This window comes from Mytilus californianus, unplaced genomic scaffold (assembly GCF_021869535.1).
Source record: "Mytilus californianus isolate M0D057914Y unplaced genomic scaffold, xbMytCali1.0.p SCAF_5, whole genome shotgun sequence".
Lineage (NCBI taxonomy): Eukaryota > Metazoa > Mollusca > Bivalvia > Mytilida > Mytilidae > Mytilus > Mytilus californianus.
The window spans coordinates 26,014,498-26,025,417 of NW_026262701.1; the positions used below are offsets into that span (position 1 = coordinate 26,014,498).

Genomic DNA, 10,920 nt, shown 5'->3' on the forward strand with positions numbered 1-10,920 from the left:
TGATTACGACTCCTCTGTATTGTGATTTCTGGGTCAATAAGGTCACAGAGAAGACATTACATTACATGACAATTGAATCCAATAAAAACTATCAACTTAGATAGGGAAGGAGGAAAGAGTCTTTAATATTGGAATATTTGTAGTTGTGATCTTTCAATGATAATCAAGTACTGTAAATTCAGAAATTACCGTATTTGGATTGATGAACAATAGACAAATAAATGGGGAATGTGTCCATGGGACAAAGATGATGCCAATGCTTGCATATAACGTTATAAAGGGATATAACTCAAGAACTGTATAAGTGAAGCTACCCAAATTTGTACTTGATCTAAGTTTTGTGGTAATAAGCATTGTGCATAAGTTTCATAACATTTGGTTGAAGCAAACTAAAGTTAGAGAACAGAAACAAATATTTCAGGAATTTTTCGATTTGTAAAGGGCACAACTCTAGAACGGTAAAAGTGATGCCAACAAAATTCAAACTTCATCTGTGTTTTGTGGTTATAAGCATTGTGTATAAGTTTCATAACATTTGGTAGAGGCAAACTAAAGTTAGAGAACGGAAACGAAAAATTCAGCAATTTTTCCATTTGTAAAGGGGCATAACTCTAGAATGGTAAAAGTGACGCCACCAAAATTCAAACTTGATCTGTGTTTTGTGGTAATTAGCATTGCGTATTAGTTTCATAACATTTGGTTGAGGCAAACTTAAGTTAGAGAATGGAAACCAATTTTACGTACAGACGGACAAGGTTAAAACTTAATGCCCCCTTCGCTACGGCGAGGGCATAAAAGTATTACATTCGAAAATGCTATAAACAAAGTAATACTATCAAAATTAAAATGCAATTTCATCTTATTTTTGAGAAACCTATTCTGCCATAATTTTCACAATACTAAAAACATCACAAGAATTTCTCAATTTACAGTACATGCATTTGAATGCAAAAGGCTACAACCCTTTAAAACAGATATTAAATAAACAATTTCTAAGTTTGTGTCAAAAACATTCAAGCAATTTCAAATCTTCACAAGTTCTTTTTGTCATTAAAATTAGTCAGAAAACTTAACTTTTAAACTATTAAAAATTTGTAAGGGTTCTGCGGAACCCAGTGTCTCGCACTTTTGCTGTTAGTCGCAGGCTCAACAAAAATGGGGAAAAAATTATTAAAAATTTTCCTCTAGATACTATCTTTTGATTGTAAGTAGTTCTGTTCAAGTTTGGTAAAAATCCAAGAAGGTTTATGAATCTAATAAATGTTTTAAAAACTTTAACTGCAGACTGTACGTAATGTTAACTGGAATAAAACTAATTAGATATAGGAAGATGTGGTATGAGTGCCAATGAGACAACTCTCCATCCAAGAAACAATTTATAAAAGTAAACCATTATAGGTCAAGGTACGGCCTTCAATACGGAGCATTGGCTCACACTGAACAGCAAGCTATAAAGGGCCCCAAAAAATTACTAGTGTAAAACCATTCAAATGGGAAAACCAACGGTCTAATCTATATAAAAACGAGAAACGAGAAACCAAATGAACTACATAAACAGACGACAACTACTGTACATCAGATTCCTGACTTAGGACAGGTGCAAACATTTGCAGCGGGATTAAACTTTTAATGGTACCAAACTTTCTCCCTTTTCTGAAACAATAGTATAACATCACAACATAGAAAGACACACTATAAAATATCAATTGGAAGGCTTAACTCAATCAAAAAACGTAAATTAACACACAATGAATGAATAAATTTGATCTGTGACACCTGAATGCAAATACATATTTTCAATTATTAGTTAATAAAACTCATAAGGGATAAATAATTAAGGTCAAAAGTAAATAAACAGGTTTAAACAAAGTTAAAGTATGATACCACTGTGAAATGTTAAACAATATTTAGAAAATCACCACTTTTGATAAGTCCATTTATAAGTAATATACGGAAAAACAGGAAATAAATTTTTACAAAATTTCCTTCTAGATACAAGCCTTTGATCATAAACAAGCTTCTGTCCAAGTTTGGTACAAATCCAGGATAGTTTAAGAAAGTTATTAAAATTTTGAAAGCTTTAACCACAGAGTGAATATAATGTTAACTGGCAGAAAAACTAAGTCCATTTATAAGTAAAATGCGGATAAACAGGGTTTTTTTTTAACAAAATTTACTTTTGAATACTATCTTATGATCACAAACAAGCTTATGTCCAAGTGTGGTTACTAATCCAGGATAGTTTAAGAAAGTTATTAAAATTTGAAAAACTTTAACCACAGAGTGAATGTAATGTTAACTGGCAGAAAAACTAAGTCCATATATGAGTAAAATACGGATAAACCAGATTTTTTTTTTACAAAATTTACTTCTGGATACTATCTTATGATCATAAACAAGCTTCTGTCCAAGTTTGGTTGAAATGCAGGATAGTTTAAGAAAGTTATTAAAATTTGAGAACTTTAACCACAGAGTGAATATTTGTGGACGTCGCCACCGCCGACGACGATGATGCCGACGGAATGTAGGATTGCTATGTCTCACTTTTGCGACAAAAGTCGCAGGCTCAACAAAAATGCAAAGACTCTATGACTGAAGGTTTGAAAGAGATGCAGTGTTGTTTATGAAACTACAAATACAATTGGCTTATCATTACATAAGTAGTTCTTGTTAAACAGATCAAATGAGTAGACACACACGTTAGCATGATAAGATTTTTTTTTAAATCAAGGGGCCATGACTTAGTACCAAGTTAAAACAAAATTTCATTGAAATGAAAGGTACTTGTAGTAATTAATCTGCATAAAAATCATTGAATTTAAATAAATGGTTCTGCAACCTTTGAACTAACTGTGATGCTGATGCTGTCAATGTTTGAAAGACAAAATCTTTGACAAGAAACTTCAGCAACTGACAGCCATTATCTGTATCAGAAAATACAGAAAAATAAAACTTTTGCATCAATCAACAGTTAGTTATGCTAACTTTTCATAAAATAGCAAACAAGAGTGCATGAGTTAGAATGTCTCACTTAAGATAGTAGGGGGTATAAAGAAACAAGAGTGCATGTGCTAGATAGTATCACTAAAGATAGTAGAGGGGTATAAAAAAAACATGAGTGCATGTGCTCGAATGTCTCACTTAAGGTAAAAGGGGGTATAAAGAAACAAGAGGGCATTTACTAGAATGTCTCACTAAAGATAAAAGGGGGTATAAAGAAATAGGAGTGCATGTGCTAGAATGTCTCACTTAAAATAGAAGAGGGCATAAAGAAAATATGACAGCAATTTTCATACCTTGCCAATATGTAGTTTATGTGGTGCTAATGCCAAAAATATAATAAGAAATATAGGTGAACACACTTGCTCTGAAGCTACAGGTTGTGAAATATTGACAATTTTTGTTAGGATCATACAGGGGAAAAGCAACAACAAAATTTTGAAATAAAGTATGAAAAGATAGCTAAAAGTGACATTTAACACCCACAATCAATCAATCAATCATATGATTTGAAGATGATTAATTTATTTGAAATTATTCTCATCTATAAATATTATTTATTTACCGCTGAAATCTTTCTTTCGTGCATCATTTAACTTTAACAATCATTAAAATTATAAGCTAAATTACAGAACTGTAAATACATATGTCTTTTCAATCAAAGGGAGGTAACTTAAATTGTTTTTCATTTTAGAAAATAGTCTATTGGAAAGACCCCAAATTAGTAGACTTATAATTTGTTTCTCCGTCTACAAACACTCTTTAATCAAACTGTAATATATATGTGCAGTAGTAAATGCCTTTACATGGATAGCACTGACTTGAAGAGAGTATTCCTCTAGCTGCAGGATTCAGTATATATGGTATTCCAAATCACTTTTATAGCATTAAATGTGTTAAAGGAATTAAACAAGAGGCTCCTAAGAGCCTGAATCACACACTGAAATATGTCATCTTGATATTAATTTTTACCTTTATTGTAATAAATAACTTAAGTGTATTGCAAATATTTTTAAGTGGCATTTGAACCTTGTAATTATGTTAGTTTTTATTGTTTACAGTTTCTACCTATTTTTTTTAAAGTTTTCCAGATAGTTGGTAAAATGATAAAACTTAGTTTTAATCAACATTTTAAAAATAGCAAAAAGTCCTATAAGGAGTCTGACAATTTTGGTCATTTTGACTGACTTAGAGATCTTATTTTGCATTTTTCTCTCTACTTTCTATAGAATTTATCCAAAATGAAACAAGACAAATATTAAGATTCATGTGGAATAACTCCTTATAGGAGTTGATAAACAATTTCTGTCATGTTAACTTATTTGTAGATCTTATTGTGTTACAGTTTCCTCTTATCTTTTATAGTTTCTGCAAAAAACATAAAAATCAGTAAAATTCTTGATGTTTTAAAGGCATGGATAAGTCCTTTGATTGATTGGTGTTTTAACAACACTTTCAGCACTATTGGCTATTTCGGGACAGCCATTTTTTTTCTAGCGGAGAAAGCTGGAGTGCAGGAGAGCACCATCGACCTTTGGTAGGAAAACTGACAATCCTAGTTAAGATTGCAATCAGCACACCTGCCACATGCGAGATTCGAACTCACAGCCTCAGTGTTGACAGGTTAGTAGTGATACAGTAGTTGAACTACTTAGACCAAGTCATTTGAAAGGCAAAATGAACTGTCCTGTAAAGGTCACATCATTATACTGACTAAATTAGAAAAAAGAGGCTCAGATAACAATAAGGAGCCAGTGCTTCAGGAATATCAACTAGAACATGCTTCCTACATCACATTTCAGTTGCTAAAAACCTTAGAAAAAACAGAGACATTCCATCTGCCTGCCAAAATGTTTGATATGTACACAAATAAAAAGTCACTTTAGGCTTTAAAGTATACTCAGTTCATGCAGCAACAAATGATTGGCTTTTAATTCTAAACTAATACCAATTAAGATTACATTCACACATAATCCACTTTAAATCCACATCAAGTTTGTTTTTGCATTCAACCCTCTTTCTGGAGGTGGTCTAGCATCAGATTTCTACTTTAAATCAGATGTTAGAAAAAAGAACTTGGATTTCAATTCATATTATCAAATACTTTTAATGCTATGTAAAGAATATTTACATACATCAGATTATAATATCCAATCTATATCTAAACACCTGCATTAAATATCTCTTAAAAGGATCTAACAAACATTAAGGGAAATTGGAAATTGGTAATTCTTACATATCAGTTAAATGTGTGAGACTAAACAACTTCAAACCATGTGCTTCCATATCAAGATCTAAAGGTATCTGGGTGTTAAAATCATCAATTCTATCAAGATGAATAAAAAATACTATCTGGTAGATTCTATTCAAATAATAAATGAAAATCCACTGTGGTTCCTTTAAAGTTTTAATTTGCCATTTAATAATTTTTTTTAATTAAAATATTAAGATACATGGACTTCTACAATTTTTACTATAAGTTAACACAAGTATTTAATTGACAATCTTACTGCAAACAAATAAATAATATTAATCAAATGCAAGCATTGTAATACTTATGCATGTAGTAAAATGAAATTTAATATTAAAAGCATTTTTATCAAGTTTGCAAACACTAAATAAGCAACACAACTTACCTGACTCAAAAACTTAATACATGTATATGAAACGAATTCAAAATTGTCTTCCTTGTAAAGTATATAAACAACTGAACAATACCAGATCCTAATTAGATAATCATAATCTATTCATGTGTTTTCCCTTACCTGGTGAAATATTCCTTGATCTTTGCTCCAGGGGGACAGGATTACTGATATACCTCTCCTAATTTAAAATTAAACATACAATGATTAATGAGATTTAATTATCATCAGAAAAGCTGAACAAATCTTTAATTTATTTTGTTAGAAGCCTATTGTGTGGAAACTCACTACCAATTATAGTTTATCAAATAAAACGAGTATTTAAGATTTGGCTGTGTAAACATTTTGTTTTATTGTTGTACAAGTTTTAACAACCATTTCAATGCTGGATTAGGGACAATTGAAGACATTGAATCATTCACCCATATTGACACAAGTTTGAAACATCTCACTTTTGATATAAAGATGTGCACAGAGTATATATATTAAGTGCCTCTAACATGTCAAACAATATAAAATGTGCCATCCTGCAGTTTTGTTCCAAAAAAAATTGTAAAGACTTTAAAGTGTCCATTTAAAAGATATTTAAAAAATTTCTAATTAGTGAAAGAGAAAGTTACAAAATGCACCTATCTACCCAATTTCAAGCTCTGAACTGATCAGTTAAAAAAATAGATTTACATGCATATTTTGTAAAAAAATTTTGAATTGTTGGAATTATTTTTTTGGTATGAAAAATTATTCTTTATCTTATATACTTTGGAGAATGGCATTTACAGGAAATGACTCACATGGTATGGTAGAAACTTAGTACTCTACACTCTCCCTAATGTCTTATTCAGAGTATTAACAGAACGTAAAAATAACTTGAATTAGGTGATCAAATATCTAACAAATTCCAGGTTAACTAATGCATCCAATCCCCACCTTGCAGCATAACTCTTGTAACAGCAAATTTCTACTGTCAAGATCAAACTTGACCTGAACATTTTGGTCCATTTTGTTTAAATTTTCAAAACAACTGTCAAGAAAAACAGCTACCATCATCCAGAAATACCCAACACACCGTCATCCAGAAATACCCAACACACCGTCATCCAGAAATACCCAACACAACCGTCATCCAGAAACACCCAACACAACCGTCATCCAGAAACACCCAACACAACCGTCATCCAGAAATACCCAACACACCGTCATCCAGAAATACCCAACACACCGTCATCCAGAAATACCCAACACCCAGCTACCGTCATCCAGAAATACCCAACACACCTTATTTGTATGAAAACTAAGGATATAACCCCTATTTTATTAATAAGTATAGGTATTCCAGTGAATTAAGCAGAGACATTTTGTTTTGTAGTGCTATATTATCACCTGCTGTCTAGAAAATACCTAAAAAGTACATCCTGAATTTTTACCTTGCAACAACGTTCTGTGGATGGTTGTCAGGATGTGCCTTGGGAGTCCACAAAATAACGGTGTATTGACATCATTTTGCACTTTTGCCACAACGATAAACTATCGAGGAATGATCTACTGGGTAACTCTTGATCAATAAATGTCAAATCTTCAAAATCACATTCCACTTGTAGTTTATGGTCTACAACCTAAGTCTAATTTGAAAAAGATTCTGTCATGTGGTACTTTAGCTGTCATTTGGTCCTTTAGCTGTCATGTGGTACATTAGCTGTCATCTGGACCCTTTCCTCTGTAAAAAAAAACCAAATTATTCTTATAATAATTAAATGGCATAACTCTTGAAAGGATTATGCCAAATACACCAGCTAAACAAATAGTCACATGAGAAGCTGCTTCAGACAATGAACATGATTTAAATGACTAACGAAGTCAAGCTCAAGCAAATAATTGTCAGTAAAGACAGACTAGAGCTGAAAGTATAGACTAAATATGTATTACAGTAATATCAAAAGTTATTGAAACCCTTATAATCATTTCAATCATTTATAATTAGTAATTTATAGAATTGTTAATGTTAATTTATATATTTAAAATTTCCATTTAAAGTTAAGTTATAAATCAATTTTTTTATACATGTATGTTGATATTTTTAGATTGCCACAAGTCAAAAACATGTTGATAAATATTCCACAGTATCTGTTTTAAAACAGAATTCAGTATACCAGAAGTTATTTAAGGAAAGTAAATTTGTTGGTCACTGTTACGTTTGTATTCCATTTGTTTACTGTTGAAGATCTAATTTGTACGCACACACGATAATTTTGTTTTCTTAAGTTTCATATATAAGTAGTCTTTTGATACCACTACACTTTATTTTTATACACAATAAACAACATTGAGGATGGGGGTTACATCAAATTTGTATATAGAGGTGTTTCTATCCATCCAGAACTGAGAAAAGGGGATATAACTATAACATATTAAATATTGACCATGTTTACGGTACATGTACCTTGAAATTTATGGTATTAAGCACCGTACTGCACTACACAGCTATCTGTAAACTTTTAATTTTAAAGATTTTTTTTCTTTTCTGGACTTACATGACTTAACAGATATAAAAGTTCTCATTTCTAAAGGTAAGTAATCACAGATAAAAACTGAACTAGATGGAGATAATTTTGAGGCCTTATTTTGTCAAATATTGTCTGATCTTTGAGATCTTTTTAACGTCAGACTTCATTTATGAAGCCAAAAACAGACAACAAATGGTTTAAGATGACCAACAACTACATGTAACCACAGTAATTTCTTTACATAGGCAGTCATGTGATAAAATTTGCTTCAATTACTGAACAAGTGAAGGCAGCATTTTAGATACCCCACAAGTGTGTTATCACCTACTAGACAAACTGAGTTGGTATCTTTACTTCCTTTAAAAATTTGTGGGGATATGAATGTACTTCTTTTTCATTGTCGTTCCTGTAAATATATAGTACTTCCATGGTTTAATGAAATTCCTTGTTTAAATGACATCTTTTTTCCTTCACATCAACATACATGTAATTCCAAAATGTTAATCAGGAGAGGAACAAACATACATGTTACATACAAAGAACATAAAATCAGCCAATCCACTTTGCAGGTGATCATTACAACAGGATAGCATTATAATAAATAAAAGGTACAATATGTTAGTGTATGAAACTACTGCTGATATAATAAATAAAATGCTTCGCTGGGCGCAGCTTGATACGACCGCAGAGGTCGAACCCGGAACAGTTGGGGCAAGTATGGACACAACATTCAAGCTTGATACAGCTCTGAATTTGGATTGTGATTAAATATTTGACACAGCATAGGTTTCTGACACAGAAAGAATGTGGTCTAAGAACTTGATTTTTTTTAATTTACCTATTATGGTCCAATGTCCAAAATCAAAATACATGGTTAGATTCAGCATATCAAAGAACCCCATATATTCAATTTTTGTTGAAATCAAACAAAGTTTAATTTTGGACCCCAACTTGGACAAACTTGAAAACTGGGCCCATAATCAAAAATCTAAACACATGTTTAGATTCAGCATATCAAAGAACCCCAAGAATTCAATTTTTGTTAAAATCAAACTAAGTTTAATTTTGGACCCTTTGGACCTTAATGTAGACCAATTTAAATAAAATGCTTCGCAGGGCGCAGCTTGATACGACCGCAGAGGTCGAACCCTGAACAGTTGGGGCAAGTATGGACACAACATTCAAGCTTGATACAGCTTTGAATTTGGATTGTGATTAAATATTTGACACAGCATAGGTTTCTGACACAGAATGAATGTGGTCTAAGAACTTAAAAATTTTAAATTGGACATTCACCTATTATGGTCCAATATCCAAAATCTAAATACATGGTTAGATTCAGCATATCAAAGAACCCCAAGAATTCAATTTTTGATGAAATCAAACAAAGTTTAATTTTGGACCCTTTTCACCTCAATGTGGACAAAGTTGATAACGGGGCCCAAAAATCAAAAATCTAAATACATGGTTAGATTCAGCATATCAAAGAACCCCATATATTCAATTTTTGTTGAAATCAAACAAAGTTTAATTTTGGACCCCAATTTGGACCAACTTGAAAACTGGGCCAAAAATCTAAAATCTAAATACATGTTTAGATTCAGCATATCAAAGAACCCCAAGAATTCAATTTTTGTTAAAATCAAACTAAGTTTAATTTTGGACCCTTTGGACCTTAATGTAGACCCATTTGAAAACTGGACCCAAAATTAAAAATCTAAATACACGGTTAGATTCGGCATAACAAATAAATAAATGCTGTCAAAGATTTTACAAATCTAATGCGCCATACTGTGCAATTAAAGATTACTTCTTGAAATTTTTCAATATTTGAAATTTGAAAAAAAAATAATATTTGAGGAATAATTCTTTTTAATTTCTGAAATCTGAAATGAGAAAAAATTGACCCCCCCCACAATTTCTTTTTACCCCCCCCCCCCCCCCCCCCCATTTTTCCCCAAAAAAATTCTTTCCCTCAAGATATGGTCATAATCTCAATTCAAATTTCCAATGGAGTTTGCAACCATAATTACCAATTTAAATTTACCATAGTGCTACACAACAGCCCGTGTGGATTTTGCTTTTTCCACCGGCCCACCGTGGGCAGTCCACCCGTGCCCACTCTAGCTATAATCTCTTTTTTGTAAAAATATTGATTACAAATGCTTATCTGCTTTTGTAACTTAATCTATTTTATAATAGAATTTAAAATATAGTGTCAAATCTTTCATATGGATTTTTTTGTAAAAAAAAAAGATGCAACATTTGCAGATATTTTTACTGGTCTTCCTTTATAAATATGCATTTCTTTAAACATAATTTAAAAGCAGTGTAAGGGAAGTAACCAAAACGTTGTATTTGGATTACCTCCCTTACACTGTTTTAAATTATCTTAATTGTTCATTAACCATTACTTTATATATAATTTAAAAGCAGTGTAAGGGAGATAATTTCAATGATGTATTTGATTTATCTCCCTTACACTGCTTTAAATTATGTTTTGTACTAAAGTATTTGTCCATTAACCAGGACAACCTTGTTTTTCCCCCTTTTTTGCCCCTAATTCCTAAATGGTTTGAGCCATAACCCCCCAAAGCAAATCCTAACCATCCCTTTGTGGTATGGAAACTTGTAGTATAATTTCAGAGAGATCCATACACCGTTCCATAGTTATTGTCTGGAAACTAGAAAATGCTTATTTTTGGCCCCTTTTTGGCCCCTAATTCCTTAACTGTTGGTACCATAACCCACAAAATCAATCCCCACCTTCCTTGTGT

General features: G+C 31.7%; 1 long non-coding RNA gene across 1 annotated transcript; it reads right to left on the bottom strand.

Moving 5' to 3' along the window:
• Positions 1–5,765: 5,765 nt before the first annotated feature.
• LOC127702073 (uncharacterized) lies at positions 5,766–8,550 on the bottom strand. Its single transcript, XR_007982277.1, has 3 exons — positions 8,472–8,550; positions 7,067–7,356; positions 5,766–5,823 (listed from the first exon to the last, which is right to left on the bottom strand). It is a non-coding gene; the product is annotated as an uncharacterized LOC127702073 (long non-coding RNA).
• Between the last annotated feature and the right edge of the window lie 2,370 nt (positions 8,551–10,920).